The 23401-nt window shown below is 41.5% G+C and overlaps 1 pseudogene; it reads left to right on the top strand.

Moving 5' to 3' along the window:
- The first annotated feature begins 20770 nt into the window (after positions 1 to 20770).
- On the top strand, positions 20771 to 21257 carry LOC111165264 (large ribosomal subunit protein eL42-like; annotated as a pseudogene).
- Positions 21258 to 23401: the final 2144 nt, after the last annotated feature.

Raw genomic sequence — 23401 nt, 5'->3', positions numbered from 1 at the left:
CAGTGGGTAAGACTCCGTGCTCCCAATGCAGGGGGCCCGGGTTCAATCCCTAGTCGGGGAACTAGATCCCAAATGCATGCTGCAACTAAAGATCCCGCGTGCCGCAACGAAGATCCAGAGAAGCCAAAATAAATAAATATTTTTTTAAAAAAAAAAGAAAGAAAGAAAAACCTTTTGGCTTAACAAAGGAGACTGACAAGTCATACTGGATTATATAAGCAGTGGGAACACAGAGGACAAAGTTTTCTCCTGGGGGAGGGAGGACAGTGGGAGAGGAGTCTCTGAAAGGAGGTAGAATCTGATGTGGGCCTCGGAGTGTGAGTAGGAATGTGTTAGATCAGGTGAACTGATGCTCAGCCCCCATTCCAACCTCCTTCTGGTGTTCCCTGCTCTGCAGGAGCTGCTAAGATAAAACTACATTTCCCAGACTTCTTTGCAGGCGACGCTCTGGAAAGGATTTAGGTTCCACTCTGTAAAACACACAAAAGCAAGATTTGGAGGGCAGGAATCAGGTGTGAGCCAAGCTCCCATCCCTTCTGCTATTTCTGCTGATGAGTCTGCCGTGGAGGTGTTTGCTTTTCCTACGGCACAGGTGGCGGCAGCCCCAGACAACTCTCCCTCCTATGTCTACTCCTTCTGGCCCCCTTGACTTCAACTCTTTCATATCCTTAAATGAGTGAGAGGCCACCCCTTTGCAAGGACTCAGAGGTGATCTTACTTTGGCAAGTGGCAGGATCTTGGAGCCTTAACTACAACTGGGAGTGAAGCCATTTCATTTTAACAACCAGTCGCTCCAAGTTAAAAACCATAAAATGCCAACAGAAACTTAAGCTGGCCCTCTACAGTCTTTTACTGTCTCCCTCACTGAACCCATCCACACATGCAAAGCTGTCAGCCAAATGGAAGTGTCGCTGGATTCATTTAAGGGATAAATGTGGGATCTTTAGAAAGTCTATAAGCCCAGCAGATGTCAGGAAGCCAGCAACTGATGTTTGCCTGTGGTTTCTGGGCTGTGTACCTGGGATGTGCAGGTTAGAACAGAGCTCACCTCCCCCCAGTCCTGGGCTGCAGAGACACTGACTTGTGATGGGGTTTTTATTGCTCTTGTTTTCAATCATTAATGTACCAACATCACATGCCAGCTTCCACAGGGCTCTCATTCTCCAGCAGGCTCCCCATCCCTGCACCCACATACACATACACAGTGTTTCAGATACTTGGGAGACTGGCCTTCCCGCACTCATCTGATAAATATTTATAGCTTAAGAAACAACAGGCTGGAAAGCCCACAACAGCCATCAATCCCACCCACAGTGGGACTTGCCTGGTGTCAGCCTGGCTTGTAAACCTCTCTGAGTGCAGGGCAAGGTGTCCTGAGCAAGAGGCAATAAATACACACTGCTTGGTTGAGCCCCTAATTGACAGAATCTTGAAACCAGTAACCGAGTCTAGGGTTCCTGCGTAGCCCATGAGCCTTAGATGGGAAACAAGCATGAGGACGAGATGGATTTGACTTCTGAATGATGACTCTTTTTTGAATTGCAGTAAAGAGTCAATGTCCAGATGTCCCCCCAAAGACCTCCTTATTCAGTTTCTAAACATTTTCTAGATCCTGGACCCCTTTCAGAATGTGATTAAAGTTCTGGGTATTCTCCCCAGAAAAATACACACAGGCACATACACACAACACTGTGCATGTAATAACTTCAGAGACAGGCCTTCCAGAAGCTAAGAGTCTCACAGAGAAGGTAAACAAACAAACAAAAATGCACATGAATATAGAGGACAACGTGACGGGCACTCTGAAGGATTGTGGCGCTAAAGTATTTTGAGAGTTCATGGGGGAGAGAGGTCAAGTTGTAAGGTAAAGAGTCAAGCACAACAAGAAGGAACCAATCCTGAATGCATTCCCACGTCCTCCAGATGTCCACCGAGGGCTTCTGTACCTTGATGTCCAAGTGAGGTGGCCTGGACTTCTGAATCCCGTGGACCAGAGAGTTCCACATGCTCTCGAGCATTTCTGCTCGCTCCCTGTGGGGACCTCAGTCTCCTGGCCCTTCTACCTCTTGAAATTCTAGCTTCCTCACACACCACTTCTGTCCCCATATGACATCCCCCAACCCCAACACAAAATTCAGCCACTTCTTTGGCTTCCACGATAGAAAAATTCAATCCCACCAAGCACTTATACATACAGGTTTTACAAAATATGGGAGAATGGGTCCTGGGAAAGGGTCATATTATACAGCACCTGGACTTCTGCCATCACTGAGTCCCTCTGCCTTCTCTCTACACTTTTGTCTCTTTCCCCCTTTTTTTCAGAAGCAGCTTAAAGAGTTCCTGAGCCTTAGTGTCCGCTAACACCTAGGTCCGGGGTGAGGGTGGGGTGAGGGTTGGTGGGGAAGGAGAAGAACCCTCTCTCCAAGGACGGATCAAGGCATCCTTCCAAAGCACACACGCAGTGACTTCTCTAAGAGGAATTCAGCAATAAAAGTCTCTCCATCCCATTTGTATTGGTGAGTTGAAGAGAACAAAATCCACTCCAGCTAGATTAGGCAAGAAGGGATTTATGACAGGATATTAAGTGTCTTACAGAACTACTAGGAGAAATGTAGAAAAGACTTTAGGTTGAGCTTTCAGAAAAGCCTCCCAAAGAAGATCTGGGCCACCAAGGAAGCTGCTCGCTCCAAAACCACCACTGCTCCTGCCACAAGGTCACCAGCAAAATGCATGATCCTGGCCTCCCAACATCCATGAGGCTAGAAACAGGACACCAGGATGCCTGCTCACGCCACCAGAGAGAGCTCAGTCAGTCCCTCAACTGCAATGCCAGCAGAAAGAGCAGGGGCAGCAGAAGTATGGCCTCTGCCTGGCTTCCACCCAGATCTCTTCTGCCTCATACCTTGAGGTCTGATCATCCATCCAAGGAAAGACATCTGAGAGTCCATTACAGTCAGGATCCACAGGGCCTGCCCAACAGGTGGGGACTCTGATCTGAGCACTCATCCTTGTAATGTGGGTCACACACACTTGTGTGCCCTTCTCCTTGCCCCCAGGCAGAGCCAGGACTGGAATGAGGCAACGGGGCTCCAGGGGCACAAAGTAGAAGGAGGCACTCCCTCTATGGCTCATGCAAGTGCAAGGTCAGCACCTGGAGTGAGTGTCTCCTTAAATATTTGTGCACTTGGTGTCTTGCCTGCCTCATCTTAGTTCCAGCCAGCTCCCAGGGGATACTAACCTGCACTCCTTCCCCAGCCTTTACAATCTGGAAACAGGTCCTGGCTGGACATCGTGGTGAGATTTCCTGCCACCTCCAGCTTGATTCCTAGGCCAGATGTCAGAGGGGGCACCAGGCTGTCTGAAAGCCAACATTTCTAGGCCCAGCTTCCCGAATCCAGGAGTCTTCAATAAACTGATTTATTTTGTACCTCTTAACCCCCACCCTTATCTTGCCCTTCCTAGATATAACATAAATAAACTATAATGACATATTGTACAACACAAGGAATATAGCCAACATTTTACAATAACTATAAATGGAATATAACCTTTAAAAAGTGTGAATCAGGGACTTCCCTGGAGGCGCAGTGGTTAAGACTGCAAGCTCCCAATGCAGGGGGCCCAGTTTCGATCCCTGGTCTGGGAACTAGATCCCACATGCATGCCGCAACTAAGAAGTCCTCATGCCACAACTAAGAAGTCCACCTGCCACAACTAAGAGTCCGCATGCTGCAACTAAGAAGCCTGCTTGCCACAACGAAGATCCTGTGTGCTGCAACTAAGACCCGGCTCAGCCAAAATAAATTAAATAAATAAATAAATATTTTTAAAAATTGTGAATCACTATGTTGTATGCCTGAAACTTACATAATATTGTACATCAACTATACCTCGGGACTTCCCTGGTGGCACAGTGGTTAAGAATCTGCCTGCCAATGCAGGGGACATAGGTTCGATCCCTGGTCCGGGAAGCTCCCACCTGCCACGGAGCAACTAAGCCCATGCGCCACAACTACTGAGCCCATGTGCCACAACTACTGAAACCCAAGCGCCTAGAGCCTGTGCTCCTCAACAACAGAAGCCACCGCAATGAGAAGCCCGTGCACCACAACAAAGAGTAGCCCCTGCTCACCGCAACTAGAGAAAGCCTGCGCGCGGCAATGAAGACCCAATACAGCCAAAAATACATAAATAAATAAATGTATTAAAAAAACTATACCTCAATTTTTAAAAAACTAAGTAGAAAATAAACAGCTGTATTTAAATCCCTCTGTGCTGAAGTCTCATGAGGGATGCTGCTCTTTTGTCTTATGGAGTAAGGAGTTCCTTCTCCTTTTTCACACCAATAGGCAATGAAAGAGGCAGAATATGGCTAAGCTCACCCCACTTTCCACCAACTTACTCCCAAAGAGAGAAAAAGGAAGAAAAGCATTGTGGTAAGAATAAATAAATTAGACTATACTAAAATTTAAAACTTCTGTGCATCAAAGGACACAATCAACAGAGTGAAAAAGCAACCCACAGAATGGGAGAAAATATTTATAAATCATATACTATCTAATGAAGAGTTAATAACCAGAATATATAAAGAACTCATACAACTCAATGATAAAAAAATAAACAACCTGATTTTAAAATGGGCAAAGGACTTGAGTAGATATTTATGCAAAGAAGATACATAAATGGCCAACAATCACATGGAAAGAGGCTCAATATCACTAATCATTAGGGAAATGCAAATCAAAACCACAGTGAGACACCACCTCACACCCATTAGGATGGTTACCTTAAAAAAAACAAATAACAAAAAAGCCACCAGAAAATAACACATGTTGGCAAGGATGTAGAGAAATTGGAAGCCTTGTGCACTGCTGGTAGGAAGGTGAAATGCTGCAGCCACTATGGAAAACAATATCATGGTTTCTCAAAAAATTACAAATAGAGTTACTGTATGATCCAGCAACTCCATTTCTGAGTATATACACAAAAGAATTGAAAGCAGGGTCTTGAGGAGATATTTATACTGCCATGTTCATAGCAGCATTACTCACAGTAGCCCAAAGGTGGAAGCAACCCAAGTACCCATTGATGGATAAACAAAATATATACATACAGTGGAATATTATTCAGCCTTTAAAAGGTAGGAAATTCTGAACATGCTGCAACATGGAAGAACCTTGAGAACGCTAGGCTAAGTGACATATGCCAGTCACAAAAAAACAAATTGTTTGATTTCACTCACCTAATCAAATTCATAAAGACAGGAAGTAGAATGTTGATTCAGGGGCTAGGGGATGGGGAGAATGGAGAATTTAATGGGTATAGAGTTTCAGTTTTGCAAGATGAAAAGAATTCTGGAGATTTTTTTATACGACAATGTGAATGAACTTACCACTACTGAACTGTACTCTTAAAAAGAGTTAAGATGGTAGATTTTATGTCATGTGTATCTTACCACAATTAAAACATTTTTAATTTAAAAAAAAAGAAAAGCATTGTGCACGAGCTGCCTTTCTCTGCCTTCTCTTTATAACAGTGTTTGAGGCTTACCATTTGGATGAGAAGGGGCCTTTAGAATACCTGCCCAAATCTGCAGGAGCGCTATGTGTTTAATATAGTATAACATCTGCCATTGGTGGCGGAGGGGGTGGGGCACCAGGCATTGTGCTCAGTACGGTACTTTACTTGTGGTTCCTTTTTCTTTTTTTAAAATTTTTATTTATTTACTTATTTATTTTTGGCTGTGTTCGGTCTTCATTGCTGAGTGCAGGCTTTCTTTAGTTGCGGCGAGCAGGGGCTACTCTTCATTGTGGTGCACGGACTTCTCATTGCGATGGCTTCTCTTGTTGTAGAGCACGGGCCCTAGGCGCGCAGGCTTCAGTAGTTGTGGCACGTGGGCTCAGTAGTTGTGGCTCATGGGCTCAGTAGCTGTGGCTCGCGGGCTCTAGATCACAGGCTCAGTAGTTGTGGTGTGTGGCACACGGGCTTAGTTGCTCTGAGGCATGTGGGATCTTCCTGGACCAGGGCTTGAACCCATGTCCCCTGCATTGGCAGGTGGATGCTTAACCACTGTGCCACCAGGGAAGCCCCATGGTTTCTTATTTAATCCACATGAAGACCCTAGGGGGTAGGTCTAATTATTAGGGATGAAACTCAGACTTCAACGGGTTAAAGTCACAGTCTGTGACTTACCAAGTCACAGAGCTAACACATCAGTGACCCTGAGACCTGGCCCCAGGTCCAGTAGGGCTCCGAGGCTGGGTGGCCAGCACCACACCACACTGCCTCCCGGGCAGAGGCTGACTTTTCAAGGTCCATTTCAGGCTCCTTCCCAGCACGATCAGAACCCTGGTGTAAGAGGCTCTCTATCTTCCCCATTCCTACCACTGCCCCCATGAAATGTTAAATAAACGTACAAGGATAACTTTCCTCTTACCTCTTTGCAGCCGCCGCCCCAAGAGGCCCACCCAGACCAAATCACACACAGGAGGCGGCCAGTGGTGTGGTAGGTGGTATGCTGCCCTGGAAGGGAGACCAAGAGCTTTCCAGCCAAAGGGCCCTGGGTTGAAAGCCCAGTGCCACCACTACGTAGTTGTTTGACACTGAGCACGTGACACCCTCTTTGAGCCTGATTCATTATTTGTAAAATGGGATAAGTGATCCTCACCTTGTAGGGTTATTAAAGGGTTTAAATGAGTATGTATACAGCCCTTCCTCAGCATCCACAGAAAACCAGTTCCAGGAGCTTCCTCGGATGCCAAAATCCACGCATGTTCAAGTCGCTTATATAAAATGGGTACAGTGGGCCCTCCGTATCCGTGGGTTTTTCATCCATGGATTCATCCAACCTAGTACTGAGTGGTTGGTTGAATCAGAAGCTGTGAAACCCATTTAGGTCTTCAATGCATTTTGAGTTTATTTTTGTGTATGGTGTTAGGGAGTGTTCTAATTTCATTCTTTTACATGTAGCTGTCCAGTTTTCCCAGCACCACTTATTGAAGAGACTGTCTTTTCTCCATTGTATATTCTTGCCTCCTTTGTCATAGATTATACCAAAGGTATAAGGCCAGACACTATAAAACTCCTAGAGGAAAACACAGGCAGAACACTCTTTGACATAAACCACAGCAAGATCTTTTTTGACCCACCTCCTAGAGTACTGAAAAAAGAAACAAAAATAAACAAATGGGACCTAATTAAACTTAACAGCTTTCGCACAGCAAAGGAAACCATAAACAAGAAGAAAAGACAACCCTCAGAATGGGAGAAAATATTTGCAAATGAAGCAATTGACAAAGGATTAATCTCCAAAATTTACAAGCAGCTCATGCAGCTCAATATCAAAAAAACAGACAACTCAACCCAAAAATGGGAGGAAGACCTAAATAGACATTTCTCCAAAGAAGACATAGAGATGGACAAGAGGCACATGAAAAGATGCTCACCATCACTAATTATTAGAGAAATGCAAATCAAAACTACAATGAGGTGTCACCTCACACTGGTCAGAATGGTTGTCATCAAAAAATCTACAAACAATAAATGCTGGATAGGGTGTGGAGAAGAGGGAACCCTCTTGCACTGTTGGTGGGAATGTAAATTGATACAGTCACTATGGAGAACTGTACAGAGGTTCCTTAAAAAACTAAAACTAGAGCTACCATTCAACCCAGCAATCCCACTACTGGGCATACACCCTGAGAAAACCATAATTCAAAAAGAGTCATGTACCACAATGTTCATTGCAGCTCTATTTACAATAGCCAGGATGTGGAAGCAACCTAAATGTCCATCAACAGAGACGTGGAGAAAGAAGATGTGGTACATATATACAGTGGAATATTAGCCATAAAAAGGAACGAAACTGGGTCATTTGCAGAGATGTGGATGGGCCTAGAGACTGACATACAGAGTGAAGTAAGTCAGAAAGAGAAAAACAAATATCATACATTAACTCATATATGTGGAATCTAGAAAAATGGTAGGTGATCTTATTTGCAAAGCAGAAATAGAGACACAGATGTAGAGAACAAATGTATGGAAGGAAGGGAGAAGGGGTGGGATGAATTGGGAGATTGGGATTGACATGTATACACTATTGATACTATGTATAAAATAGCTAACTAATGAGAAACTACTCATTATAGTAGTTATAGTAGTATAGCACAGGGAACTCTACTCAGTGCTCTGTGGTGACCTAAACGGGAAGGAAATCCAAAAAAGAGGGGATATATGTATACATATAGCTGATTCACTTTGCTGTACAGCAGAAACTAGCACAATATTGTAAAGCAACTATACTCCAATAAAAAATTAATTAAAAAAAATAGAAGAAGAAGCTGCAAAACCCAGCAGATTCAGAGGGCCAACTGCGTATACAAAATCTGTGTTGTCAGCCAAGGTTGCCTGTCCTTTGAAATTCAAAAACACTGGCTTGAATCTTATTTCAGCCTCTGCCAGGGACAAGATCCATCTAGAGATTTATTCCTGCACAAATCGGAATTGTGTCACTTTCCTTCGAAGGCAAAGAGGCTTGGTTTTAAATACTATTTTCTTCTCTGTTATCCATGAAAATTTCCAAGAACTGTGCCGGGTCCATCATAATAACTTTGAGGACCAAGCGGTCAAAGGAGGGGTAGAAAGGAACAGTCCTCCTTCTTAAAGCAGAGCTGGACCCCTCCACAGATGACTTCCGGGAGGACTTGATCTGTTCTGAGGTTTTCTGATCTAAGAAACAGAAAACCCAACCTGAAGGCATTAAATACCAGGCAACTTATTTGTCCCCAAAGCCTAAAGTTCAGAGGCAGGGTGAGCTTCTAGCACTGGGTTGTTCAGAGGCTCCCAATGTTTAGCAGGCTACACCTCTGTTTGCCTGAGTCTCTCCCCTCCCCCTCTCACTCCCATCAGCTCTTTCCAAACTGGTCTCTTGGGGTAGCAGGATGGCTCCTGGCAGCTTCCAGGGCGACATGCTTCCTCATTCACAGCTAATGGATCGATGTGGTCACATGCCCACTCCTATGCCAAGGGGGTTGATATTATGTTGATGACTTAGGTCAGTTGGAACCTACCCCAAAACCAAAAGTTAACTTGATCCTTGACTTAAACCACATTGTAGTTATACACGGTGGGATAGCTACTGGTGGGCAACCGTATTATCTGCTACAAAACCCTTTATCAGTGTGCGTGTGTGTCATCCTGTATGTGTGATATGCCAGTGTGTGTAAAGTATGAGTGTGCTATGTGTATGTGATGTGTCTGTGTGAGATGTGTGTATATAAGTGTAGGTGTGCTTGGTAATCATTTTGCAATGCACACAGGTCAAATCATTACGCTGTGCACCTTAAACTTATACAGTGCTGGATGTCAATCGTATCTCAATAAAACTGGAAAAATTTAAAAACCGTACTATGCTATGTGATTGTGTGTATATGTGTGTATGTGAAATGTGTGTGTGTGCTGAGAAGAACAAGTGTCCAAATTAAGTGTCGCTTCTGTTTGGGGCCTTTCACTCTGATCTCTGCTGCTATCACCTTGATGGCCACTAGGGGGCACTGTGCTCCCCTTTTAACCCTCTGGCCAATGTGTGTACAAAATCCTTTTCCCCTAAGCACAGATGAGAGGTTGGAAAATTTTTAAACAACTATACTAACAAAAACGAACAGAACGGAAATCAATTCAGAGAGCAAAAGAAACATTCAAAGTTGTTTCTTACAACGTACATTGCGGAGCCAATAATTACCTCCTGTTTTCCGCAAAGCGCTGTCTGCCTTTGAGTCTTCCCAGCTCCTGGCTGTGACTTAGGGACACCGTCTCACTCCCTGCTTTGCAGAACAGTCTCCAAGAAACCTGTTCCCTCGCAGCCAAGGCCAAAACTCCCATCTGTGCTCACCATTTCACCTCAGGGCTATTCCTCCCCACCCCCTCCTCTCTCCCTCCTCCCATCACTGTTCCAGGAGACTGCCCTTCCCAGCAGCAAGGGGCCCACAGTAAAACAGCTTCATTATACTCTGCAAGCTAAGAAGCAGCACGATCTAAACACAGAAAGGTGGCCTCATGCTCTCCATCAGCGCACTTTAGACTCCGACGAGAGACCAGAAGGTCACCTGCTCCCCAAGCCCTAGTCTGGTGCGGGTTCTAGCTGCCTGGCCTGCTGTCCAGCCCCTCCCCTTCCCCTTTCCCGTCCCTGTCCCCTTCCCTGCCCTCGCCTGGGCCCTGGCCAATCGGGCGGAACCAGTCCTGTGCAGCCCTCTACTGCCCTCTACTGGGGTTTTGCTTACACAGCCCTGGAGTTCACCAGCACCCTGGGACTACGGGACTCTCTTCCCCAACTCTTTCAGAGTCCCCCTTTGGTCTGGCCGCTGGAACATAACTCACCAATATTTTAACCCACCCAACGCTTCTCAGATGCTTAATTAATCTTTTTAAAGCTGTAAGGGATTTAAAACTCTCATTCCCCAGGGCCAGGGTGAAAATTGAAAGAACTTACTTTTTCATTCATTCATGATTCAAATGTTTATTGCATGCTGTTTGCTAGACTCCGTGCTGGCACTAAGGACACAAAAAGGAATAAAAAAGAAACTATCCCAAAAAGGAATAAATAAGATGCTGGGATAAAATATAACAAGGAGAAGCTACTTGGATGAAGAGGAAGCAACTCTTCCTCACTGCAACTTTTGTTCTCCTCCTGCCCATCTCCACATAACAGCCAGAGTGACAATGTTATACACCGAGAAGTTGGAACATGTCACTTTCCTACCTCAAATCCATTAAGTGCTTCCATTTGTATTTAGGACAAAACCAAGCTGTCCCTACAAAATCTGGCCTATCTTTCCACTCCATCTTGTGTCCTTCTCTCCTGTGTTTTCATGTGCTCACCACACTTGTCTTTTTTTAGCTTCTGCAAATAAGCCAAGCTGTTTTCTATCTCCCAGCCTTTGGATATGCAGCTCCCTCTACCTCGAATGCTCCTACCTTCGTCTCCATGAAACTGGTTACTTCTTATTCTTCAAATGTCAGCCTAAATGTCACCCATCAGCAAGACCTTCTCTGTCTTCCCCATCCAAAACATGTCCACTTCTAGTTCTATCTGATATCAAAACATATTTTGAAACTTCAATTAATAAAGCAGTTTGATATGAGAAGGAATTAATGAAACCAAAGAAAAATAAGAAATAGACTCTAACGCACAAGGGAATTTACTGTAAAGGTGGAAAGGTGAGATTTCAAATCATTGGGGAAAAGAGTAAATAAAATAAAAGTAAGTAGTGGTAGCACAACTAGTCAGTACCTACTGAGATAAGAACAAAGCTGGGTTCTTATCTCACTCCTTACACCCAAGTCAATTCCAGATAGATCAAATATGAACTGTAAAAACTAAATCATAAAATATCTCTAAAAAGGAGGTTAACTAAATACTAATCTAAGAAAGAGGCTTTTCTGAGAAGGCTATGAAATCCAGAAGCTAGAAGGGGAAAAGTTAGTCAACTTGTCTAGGTAGCAATGTAACTTTGGTATGAAAAAAAAGGAAAACAACAACAAAAACTGAAACTTAAATGAAAGGCTAGGTTCCAAAACAGGGCAAACAAATTTAAAACATATTTGTCAAAGAGCTCTTTTCCTTAACTTAAATAGAACTGATATAAATGAATATATATATATATATATTTAAAAGCCCAACAGAAAAGTGTGCAAAGGATAGAAAGAGATCATAGAAAAGCAAATTCAAAGGATGATAAACATGCAGAAAGGTGCTCTCACTCATGTATACTTAAAGAAATGCAAATCAAAATGGTAAGAAAACATTTTTTTTTCACTTATCAAACTGGTACAAGGCTTCTCTGATGCTGGCAGGGATGTGAAGAAATTAATCCTCTCATCCACTTTTGATGGGAGGGGGGTACAAATTGATGCAATTTCTTACTACAGGTAAATCTGATAAATACAAAAATTTTAAAGGCACATGTCTTTTCATATAGCAAAAAATATGGTTATACCTACAAAAATTCAGTCACATATGTACAGTTATCTTTCTGGCAGAATTTTTATAAAAGCAAAACCCAAAGTGTCCATTAAAAGTGAAATAAATTATCCATCATCTATGATTCCATACATAGAAAATCCCAAAGATGCCCTGGAAAAACTACTAGAGCTCATAGATGAATTCTGTGAAGTTGCAGGATACAAAATTATTATATATAGAAACTGTTGCATTTCTATACTAACAATACACTATCAGAAAGAGAAATTAAGAAAACAGTCCCCTTTACAAACCCATCAAAAAGAATAAAATACCTAGGAATAAATCTAACCGAGGAGGTAAAAGAACTGTATTCAGAAAGCTATAAGACACTCATGAAAGAAATTGAAGATGACACCAACAGATGGAAAGATACACCATGTTCATGGATTGGAAGAATTAATATTGTTAAAATAACCACACTACCCAAGGCAATCTACAGATTCAGTGCAATCCACATCAAAATACCAATGGCATTTTTCACAAAACTAGAACAAATAATTTACAAACTTGTATGGAAACACAAAAGAACCCAAATAGACAACAATCACAATCACCTTGACTTCAGACTATACTACACAGTTACAGTCATCAAAACTGTGTAGTACTGGCACAAAAGCAGACACAGAAATCAATGGAACAGAATAAAAAGTCCAGAAATAAACCCATGCACTTATGGTCAATTAATCTACAACAAAGGAGGCAAGAAGATACAATGAAGAAAAAACAGTCTCTTCAATAAGTGGTGCTGGGAAAACAGGACAGCTACATGGAAAAGAATGAAATTAGAACATTTTCTCACACCATATACAAAAATAAACTCAAAATAGGTTAAAGACCTAGGTGTAAGACTGGATACCATAAAACTCCCAGACGAAAATATAGGCAGAACATTCTTTGACATAAATCATAGCAAGTTTTTTTGGATCTCTCTCCTAAGGCAAAGGAAACAAAAGCAAAAATAAACAAATGGGACCTAATTAAACTTAAAAGCTTTTGCACAGCAAAGGAAACCATCAACAAAATGAAAAGACAACCTATTGAATGAGAAAATATTTGCAAATAATATAACCAATAAGGAGTTACTATCCAAAGTATATAAATAGCTCATGCAACTCAATATAAAATAAATAAACCTGATTAAAAAATGGGCAGAAGAACTGAATAGACATTTTTCTAAAGAAGACCTACAGATGACCAAAGGCACATGAAAAGACACTCAACATTGCTAATCATCAGGGAAATGCAAATCAAAACCCCAATGAGATCTCACTTCACACCTGTCAGAATGGCTATCATCAAAAACATTACAAATAAATGTTGGTGAGGGTGCAGAGGAAAGGAAACCCTCTTGCACTGTTGGTGGGAATACAAATTGGTACAGCCACTGTGGAAAACAGTATGGAGGTTCCTCAAAAAACTAAAAATAGAACTATCATATCATCCAGCAATTCTACTCCTGGGTATATCTCCGAAGCAAATGAAAACACTAATTTGAAAAGATACATGCACCCATATGTTAAAAGCACCATTATTTGCAATAGCCAAGATATGGAAGCAACCTAAGTGCCCATCAACAGATGATTGGATAAAGAAGATGAGATACATATATATACACACACACACATATACATACAATGGAATACTACTCAGCCATGAATAATAATGAAATCCTGCCATTTGCAACAACATGGATGGACCTGGAGGGTACTATTCTTAGTGAAATAAGTCACACAGACAAAGACAAATACTGTATGTTATCGCTTACATGTGGAATCTAAAAGATACAACAAAGGAATGAATATAACAAAACAGTAACAGATTCACCAATATAGAGAACAAACTAGTGGTTATGAGTTGGGAGAGGGAAGGGGGGATGGGCAAGATAGGTGTAGAAGATTAAGAGGTACAAAATCCTATGTATAAAGTAAGTAAGCTAGAAAGTATATTGTACAGAACAAGAAATGTGGCTAATATTCTATAATAATTGTAAATGGGGTATGATCTATAAAATTTTTGAATCACTATGTTGTATACCTGACACTAATATAATATTGTAAATCAACTGTACCTCAATAAAAAATAAATAACATTTTAAAAAACTACATTATGGTACTGGCACAAAAACAGACACATAGACCGATGTAACAGAGTAAAGAGTCCAGAAATAAACCCACAACTTATGGTCAATTAATTGCAACAAAGGAGGCAAGAATATACAACGGGCAAAAGATAGCCTCAATAAATGGTGCTGGGGAAACTGGACAACTACATGCAGAAGAAGCGAACTGTGACTACTCTCTCACACCATGCACAAAAACAAACTCAAAATGAATTAAAGACTTCAATATAAGCCCTGGAGTCATAAAACCTCTAGAAGAAAACCTAGGCAGTATGCTCTTTGACATTGGTCTTTGTAATTTTTTTGGATATGTCTCCTCAGGAAAGGGAAACAAAAGCAAAAATAAACAAATGGAACTATATCAAACTAAACAGCTTTTGCACAGTGAAGAAAACTATCAACAAAAGGAAAAGGCCACCTACAGAATGGGAGAATATATTTGCAAACTATTTGTCCAATAAGAGGTTGATATCCAAAACAGACAAAGAACTCACATAACTCTACCAAACTCACATAACTCTATCAAAAAAAAACAAACAGCCAGATTTTTTTAAATGGGCAGAAAACCTGAATAGATGTTTTTCCAAGAAAGACATACAGGTGGCCAACAGGCACATGAAAAGATGCTCAGCATCACTAATCATCAGGGAACTCAAAGCAAAACCACAATGAGATACTACCTCACACCTGTCAGAATGGCTATTATCAAAAAGATTACAAATAACAAATGTTGGTGAGGGTGTGGAGAAAAGTGAACCCTCTTGCACTGTTGGGAATGCAAATTGGTTCAGCTAATATGGAAAAGAGTATGGAAAAAATAGAACTACCATATGACCCAGCAGTTCCACTCCTGAGCATTTATCTGAAGAGAACAAAAACACTAATTCAAAAAAAAATGCACCTGTATGTTCACTGCAGCATTATTTACAATAGCAAAGATATGGAAGCAACCTAAGTGTCCATCAGTAGATGACTGGATAAAGAAGATGTGGCATGTATATAATGGAATACTACTCAGACATTAAAAGGAATGAAATTTTGCCATTTGCAACAACATGGACGGACATGGAGGGTATTATGCTAAGTGAAATAAGTCAGACAGAGACATATACTGTATGGTTCCACTTATATGTGGAATCTAACAAAATAAAACAAATACACAAATATAACAAAGCAGAAACAGAGTTACAGATACAGAGAACAAACAGGTGGTTGCCAGAGGGGAGGAGTAGGAGAAGGAAAGAAATAGGTGAGAGAGATTAAGAGGTACAAACTTCCAGCTGCAAAATAAATGTCACAAGTATGAAATGTACATTGGTGGGAATATAGTCAATAACTATGTAATATCTTTGTATAGTGACATATTGTAACTAGACTTATTGTGGTGATCAGTGTGGAATATATAGAAATATTAAATCTCTAAGTTGTGTAACAGGAAATAACATAGTGTAGAAGTCAATTATGTATATGTATAACTGATTCACTTTGTTATAAAGCAGAAACTAACACACTAACACACAGAAACTAACAATTATACTCCAATAAAGATGTAAAAAAAATTATACTTCAAAAACAAACAAACAAATTTTAAAACTCATAGAAAAAAAGATCAGATCTGTGGTTACCAGAGGCAAGGGTTGGGCGGAGGGGGAATTGGATGAAGGCAGTCAAAAGGTACAAACCTCCAGTTATAAGGTAAGTAAGTACTAGGGATGTAATGTACAACACCGTAAATATAGTTAACACTGCTGTATGTTTTATATGAAAGTTGTTAAGAGAGTGAATCCTGAGTTCTCACCTCAAGAAAAAAAGTGTTTTTTTCTATTTCTTTAATTTTGTATCTATATGAGATGATGGATGTTCCCTAAACTTATTGTGATAATCACTTCATGATGTATGTAAATCAAATGATTATGCTGTACACCTTAAACTTATATAGCGCTGTATGTCACTTATCTCTATACAACTGGAAGAAAAAAATTATCTGTCATTTACATGATGCAATTATGTGCAGAGATTAGAGAGAATAAGGGTGATCTGGACATGCCAATGGGGAAAGACTTTTAATACATTATTGTTAATAATTTAATTTTAATTAATAATTAACTTTATTAATTCTCTTTTATTCTTGAAAGCATGCTGTAGAGGAAAATGATCCCCTTTGTATAATTTATAGCATTGACACATATATGGGTACGTGTATTTTTTTTTCCTGGAAGGAATCACAGGATTTTGCTTTTTACCTTTGGAGAGAGAAAATGAGATGGGAAGGGAAGGAGTGAGATTTTCCCTTTTCATTTTGTACTTCTCTGGAGTAAAGTTAAAGGACTTGAAAACTTTCACCTTGGATTTATATTATATTTTAACATTTTTTTAAATTTGCCACTCAACTGTTTGTAATGAAATTATGGTCTCAGCTATGAATGCCCCTTTCAATATATGTTCTGTGATAAACAACAGAATTCCTTTAAGCGTGTCTCCTTTACAGTGAGCGAGATGTGAACACTTTCTTAATCGAATGCACTGGAGGGATGTTGCAGGAGCAAGGGGCTTTCATGCCATTTTCCAGGGTTGGAGGGGTGGATGTGAGGACATAGGCTGGAGCCTGCCCCAGCCATGGCCAAGAGCGCTGTCCCTCTGTAACCCTGCTGCCTCGGCCTTCGTAGGATAACCTTTTCACAAAACTCAAAAACTTGAGGGACTTCCCTGGTGGTGCAGTGGTTAAGAATCTGTCTGCCAATGCAGGGGACACGGGTTTGAGCCCTTGTCTGGGAAGATCCCACATGCCACAGAGCGACTAAGCCCATGCGCCACAACTACTGAGCCTGCACTCTAGAGCCCGTGAGCCACAACTACTGAGCCCATGTGCCACAACTACTGAAGCCCACATGCCTAGAGCCCGTGCTCCGCAACGAGAAGCCACCACAATGAAAAGCCCGCACACCACAACGAAGAGTAGCCCCTGCTCACCACAAATAGAGAAAGCCCGCAAGCAGCAACGAAGACCCAACCTAGCCAAAAATATAATTAATTAATTAATTAATTTTAAAAAAACTTGAGCCTCAGTGCAGCCTACATTCTCTAAAGGGCTCCTGCCCAAGCCAGGGCCCCAGACCACCCACACTGATGGCCTGTGCCCTTTCCTGCATCCCAGAAGCTGGGCTATTGCTTGTCCAGTGACTCCAGAACAGCTCCAGTTTACCCAAATCAGCCAACTTCTCTGCTATCCCATGGTAGAACCACACTGCTATGGACTGACTTGTCTTCCCCCCAGAACTCATATATTAATTAAGTCCTAACCCCCAGTGCAATGGTATGTGGAGATGGGGCCTTTGGGAGGTAAATAGGGTTAGCTAAGGTCATGGGGGTGGGTCCCTAACGGTGTGATTAGTGCCTTGTCAGAAAGCTTGCTTTCCTCTCCCTCAGTCATGTGAGGACACAGCCAGAAGGTGGCAATCTGCAAGCAAGGAAGAAAGCCCTCACCAGGTAACCTAATCAGCAGGCGCCTTGATCTTGGATTTACCAGCCTCCAGAGCTGTGAGGTACACTCCTGTTGTTTAAGCCCCCCAGTCTTCGTATTTTGTTATGGCAGCCCAAGCTGACAATTATACACACGTTCTCCAGTGAAAGCTGGATTCCTCCTAAGGGACTGTCCTTCTTTGGGTATGCTCCCTCAGCCCTAGGGTACCAAAGTGTCTTTACATCATAGGGTTACTCATTTATCACAATTAATAATTCTTTATGTTATACTTCCTCTATTTAACCTCCTGTGTGATTTCTGTCTCCTGATTGGACCCAAACTGCTTCACCAATATTTTCTATATTAGCACTTACTTATTTCATAGCACTTATCCTAATTTGTAATTTTTTAAATTTAATTACTTGTTGCTTGTGTGTCTCCCACTAGACCATACACTCCATGGTGACAAGGACCGTGTCTCTCTTCCGTATCTTTTGCAGTACATAGTCGGTACTTGGTAGACCCTTACTGAGTGGAAAGCAGTAAAGTGTACTGATTAAGAGCGTGGATTCTGGAGCCATATTCTGTGGGTTAAAATCCTGGCTCAGCCTCTTAAAAACTGTGACCTGGAGCAGAGTACTTAACTATGCTTCAGTTTCCCCATCTGTAAAATGGGGATAATAATGGTACCTACCTCATAGGACTCTTGTGAAAATTAAATTGGTTAATATACATAAAACTTCTAGAAGAGTTCCTGACACATAGAAAGTGCTGTATATACTATGTTATGTGAAGAAAGGTCAAAGGACATGAAGGTAGTCTGGTGACTGGTGGAAGGATCATCATCTTCAAATATCTGAAGGACTATCACGTACAAGACCCAATTAGACAAAACTCCAACAGAAATGGAGAAGTATAGAAAAGAAGGTGGGCTAATAACAAAGCATTTGAAATGGCTTTAGCCGTCCTAGAGTGACCAGTCATTCTGGTGTGCCTGGCTCTGTGTAGGTTTTAAAACTGAAAGTCCTACCCTGGGAGACCACTTGGTCCCAGGCAAACCACATGGCTGATCACTCTAGCTGTCCCCAACAAGACTTTCTTCATGAAGTAGTGAGTGTCCCTTCCTGACAGATTTGAGCAAAAGCCAAAGGGCCATGGTTCAGGGATGTTAGAGAAATTATCCCCATGTGAGGAAGAAACTGGGACTAGAAGAACTTTAACCCAGAAAAAAAAAGCATATTTTAACAGAGAAGTAACACGCATCTGGAGACAGGAAAACCCTAGTTCAAGTTCTGGCTCTGCCACTTACAAGCTGTGTGATCTTGGATAACTTAACTTCCTGAGCCTCAGTTCCTCAATCTATAAAATAGGAATAATCGTCCCTAACTTGTAAGGTTGTCATCTGGATTAGATATAATGGATGTAAAGTGATTTGCACAGTGTCTGACGTAATGTAAGTATTCGGAGGTCCAACTGTAGGATTCTCTAAGCCCAGGGTTTCTCAGCAGCGGTTCTCTAAGTGTGGTCCCTGGACCAAGAACACCAGCATCACCAGGAACTCATTAGAAATGCAAATTCTCCATCTCACCCCGCACCTACTGAATCAGAAACTGGGATTGGGACCCAGAAATCTGAGTTTTAACTAGCTCTCCAGGTGATGCTTGTTACACTGAAGAGTTTGAAAAGCACTGCTGTAAGCAAGTCCTGTCTCTGAAACAGAAGAATGGGAAATCTCTCCAAAACTTGAGAAGTTTTCCCTTTACCCCACCATAATATAAAATTATTTAAAAATAAGAATAGTGCTGAAATGTTGATCCAAATGCCTTTTAAAATTACATATATATGTAAACAGGCTTTGTAAACAGGCTTCACCGGCAGGAGTCATCTACACTCTGGGGTAAATATTGATATGTCAGTATGACCGGGCCTTGGCATGCCCTCAGCCAAAAAGCACTGATAAATTGGCTTACTTTGGTTACACTGTGTAAACCACTAACTTGACCAAGCATAAACTACACAGTTGAGTTGATTTCCCACACTCATAGAGGGGGTAAGTCGGTAGGATAGCTGGAAAATAATTTCTTAAGTTGTTATAACATACTTCTTTAGGCAGAAAGTCACCCTGAGGGTAAGTAAAAAGAATTCTCACTGGAGTGCACATTAATTTTTTCTCTGCCCTAACAAGTCCCAGAATATAGTGGTATGTTTATCACATACATAAATCTGGACAAAGCATCAGGTAAAAGTATTTTTAAACTGTTCTAAACTCATTTTATAAACAGACATCTTTTAATATACAAAATCTAAGATAGTCAAAACAATCCATCTTTCCTTGAATTTGAAATGCTTCTCATGATTTTTAGGGATGAATGAGAAGAACAATCCTCACTTTTCAAAGTTCTGAGAATATCTTCAAAATATTTATTTAAACACTCAAGCAGAAAGCTTCATCTACACAAAGCAATAGTATGCAAATTCCTTGTGTACGTTTGCTTTTGGAAGCAATATCCTTTGCTGTGCTTCCAACTGTGGCTTTTATCAAGCAATTCAAAATCTATTTATGTACTGAGAATTCTAGGCTCCTTTCACTGTGAGAGGGGAGTATTCGAAAAATATTCTGACCTTGAGGAAAGTCAGAGGGGAGAAAAGACTGCATTCAAAACAGGTATTTTAGGGACTTCCCTGGTGGTGCAGTGGTTAAGACTCTGAGCTCCCAATGCAGGGGGCCCAGGTTCGATCCTTGGTCAGGGAACTAGATCCCTCGTACATGCCCCAACTAAGGAGCAGGCGAGCCTCAACTAAGAAGCCTGCCTGCCACAAGTGAGACCCAGCACAACCAAATAAATAAATAAAATATATTTTTTTAAATAGGTATTTTAGGGCTTCCCTGGTGGTGCAGTGGTTAAGAATCCACCTGCCAATGCAGAAGACACAGGTTCAAGCCCTGGTCCAGGAAGATCCCACATGCCACGGAGCAACTAAGCCCATGCGCCACAACTACTGAGCCTGCACTCTAGAGCCCTCGAGTCACAACTACTGAGCACGCGTGCCACAACTACTGAAGCCTGCGCACCGCAACGAAGAGTAGCCCCTGCTCGCCGCATCTAGAGAAAGCCCACGCACAGCAACGAAGTCCCAACGCAGCCAAAAATAAATAATAATTAATTAAATATATTTTTTTAAATCTTTAAAAAAAGAAAAGGTTATTTTAGCTTGTTTCCCTGCTGATAGCAGTCTTGCAAACACGGTGAACGTTCCTAAAACCAGCCGGACTTTCTGCAAGAAGTGTGGCAGGCACCAGCCCCACAAAGTCACACAGTATAAGGTCAAGGATTCTCTGTATGCCTAGGGAAAGCGGCATTATGACAGGAAGCAGAGTGGCTATGGTGGCCAGACTAAGTCGATTTTCCAGAAAAAGGCTAAAACTACAAAGACAATTGTGCTGAGGCTTGAATGAGTTGAGCCCAACTGCACATCTAAGAGAATGCTGGCTATCAAGAGGTGTAATAAGCACTTTGTGCTGGGAGGAGATAAAAAAAGAAAGGGCCAAGTGACCCAGTGCTGAGTTTATTTTGTTTTATTATGAAGACAATAAAAATTTGAGATTGTTTACTTTTAAAAATAGGTATTTTAAATATGCTGTGATATACGGACTTAGAGAACAGACTTGTGGTTGCCAAGGGGGAGGGGGTCGGGGGAGGGATGGAGTGGGAGGCTGGGATTAGCAGATGTAAGCTATTATATATAGAATGGATAAACAACAAGGTCCTACTGTACAGCACAGGGAACTATATTCAATATTCTGTGATAAACCATAATGGAAAAGAATATTTTTAAAAATGTATATATATGTGTAACTGAATCACTTTGCTGTACGAAGAAATTTTTTTTTACATCTTTATTGGAATATAATTGCTTTACAATGTTGTGTTAGTTTCTTCTGTATAACAAAGTGAATCAGCTATATGTATACATATATCCCCATATCCCCTCCCTCTTGCGCCTCCCTCCCACCCTCCCTAACCCACCCCTCTAGGTGTACAGCAGAAATTAGCACAACATTGTAAATCAACTATACTTCAATTTTTTAAAATGTAAAAAAAATAAATAAGTATACTGTGATATATACTGTCTTCCAAACTGAATATAGTTCAATGCCAAGCTATTTTTGGAGACAATAAGACGAACAGGCGACAGATTCTTGAATGATATTAACAAGGAAGGTTTCCTGGAGGAGATGGGACATGATAAAATAAAATTTATATTTTAAGGAAACATAAAATTCTTTCTGTCCATTTGGGCCTCCTCCCTCCCCCCCTAATGTGCAGTGTACATCTGCATCACACGTTAACCAGAGCTCCTCAAAGATGGGAATGCCTACTCGACACTAAACATCAATTTTTTTTCTTTCTTCTGATGCAAGCAACGTAACTTCTCAGAAGATTCACATTTCTTCCCAACTCTGTAGGTGGTCATAGTGACTTAACAGCTCGATTTATACATGTTTATCTGGACTATGTATCTTTGGTGAACTTTAGGTAAAATATCAGTGTACCATTTTGATGTATTTGTCTTGCAAACGTATTGCTATATGACTGTGCCTTCGACTTCTACCAGGTGGAACAGTTCTCAGAGCTTCTGAGAGTCTGTCTCGTGGGTTATAATCCTCAGTTTGGCTTAAATAAAATCCTCTTTCTTCTTCTTAACTTGATTGCTAATTGAATATTTGTCGACAGACACATGATGGATGTCGAAGAATTGGTAAGTTTTAATGCTGGGATGTATTCATTTGTCACTGGCCTTTAAAGAGTGTAATTCTTGCCATTAAGATTTTGCTTGAAACGCTTCCCACATTCTGCCTACTCAAATCCTACCCATCTTTCAAAGCCACTTCAAAGTCCATCTTCTTTCCTTCCTTCAACAAGGATCAATAATAAAATCCTTAAAATAAGAAGGGATCTTGTGCTTCCTACCTTTGGGGACAAAAAGAAAGAGAGGATGTGAAGAGTTTGAGAGTGTGTGTCTTATCTGAAGTGAGCAAACTCCAAGGGATAGAGAGTTGGTCGCAGTTTCCAAAGTAAAGTCACATGAGTATTGGCCTATCACTTTACACCTCATCTTATTTCCATAACGATCCCAGGAGACAGATATGACCACCCACCATGGCCTCGCACCATTGGCAGATTACTGCATCCATGTCATAGGGCTGTTCTGAAGATTAAATGAGTTTTGGCAGGTAAAGTGCTGAAAAAAGTAAACATTCAATACCTCTTAGTCACCATTATTTAATTCCCACTAGGGGATGTAAGGACCAATCAATCAAAAGTATCAAGTAACTTGCCCAAACATGCCAGAGATACCACACACTTAGGGATAATTCCTGTGCTAATTTCTTGTCTTGGGAATTCCCAGACCAAGTTGGAAATGTCCAACACCCAACGTACCTGATATACAGACCCGTGGTTGCAACTTCCTTCTTTTTTTTGGCCGAGACGGGTGGCATGTGGGATGCTAGTCCCCCGACCAGGAATCGAACCCGTGCCCCCTCCCTTGGAAGCATGGAGTTTTAACCACTGGACCACCAGGGAAGTTCTCCCACCCCTCCCCCACCCGACTCGTCTCCCATCACCAGCTGCAACTTTTATATCCTGAGGCCAGACTGTTACCTGTATTGGTGGGATTTTTTTTCTTTAGGGATTTTTTTCCTTACCCCCTTTTACGTAGGGAATAGCCTTTTAAGGCTTCTAGCATGAACCCAAAGCCTCTAACTCTGTCCCTGTGTGAGCATTAAAACTCAATGCCC

The sequence above is a fragment of the Delphinapterus leucas genome, chromosome 7 (assembly GCF_059928025.1).
Source record: "Delphinapterus leucas isolate spDelLeu-1000000601 "Yukka" chromosome 7, BTC_Dleu_Yukka2, whole genome shotgun sequence".
Lineage (NCBI taxonomy): Eukaryota > Metazoa > Chordata > Mammalia > Artiodactyla > Monodontidae > Delphinapterus > Delphinapterus leucas.
The sequence above is the reverse complement of the archived record's forward strand: the minus strand, read 5'-3'. Positions and strand labels throughout refer to the sequence as shown.